The sequence below is a fragment of the Procambarus clarkii genome, chromosome 67, assembly GCF_040958095.1.
Source record: "Procambarus clarkii isolate CNS0578487 chromosome 67, FALCON_Pclarkii_2.0, whole genome shotgun sequence".
Taxonomy (NCBI): Eukaryota; Metazoa; Arthropoda; class Malacostraca; order Decapoda; family Cambaridae; genus Procambarus; species Procambarus clarkii.
In genome coordinates, this window is record NC_091216.1 from 6081757 (window position 1) to 6082068 (window position 312).

Below are 312 nucleotides of genomic sequence, written 5' to 3' on the forward strand. Positions count from 1 at the left end.
AGATACACACGAGCACTGGTGAGGTTATAACCTCTCCCTCCATCCCACTTCCTACACCAACCACCGCTAATGATGGTGGTACTAGCAGAGCTGACATTGCTGCTGCTGGTGCTGCTGCTGCTGCTGGTGCTGCTACTGCTGCTGCCGATGTAGCTACTGTTGCTATTAGTATCACACCCCCACTCTACAATCTCTACTAGTGTGGATGGTGATAAGCTTAGCATCAGTAAATATGATGAAGGAAAGAGAGGAGAAAAGCTATGTGAAGCCTCTCGCGGTAATAATAACTTAACGCATTTTATGAAAGCAGTT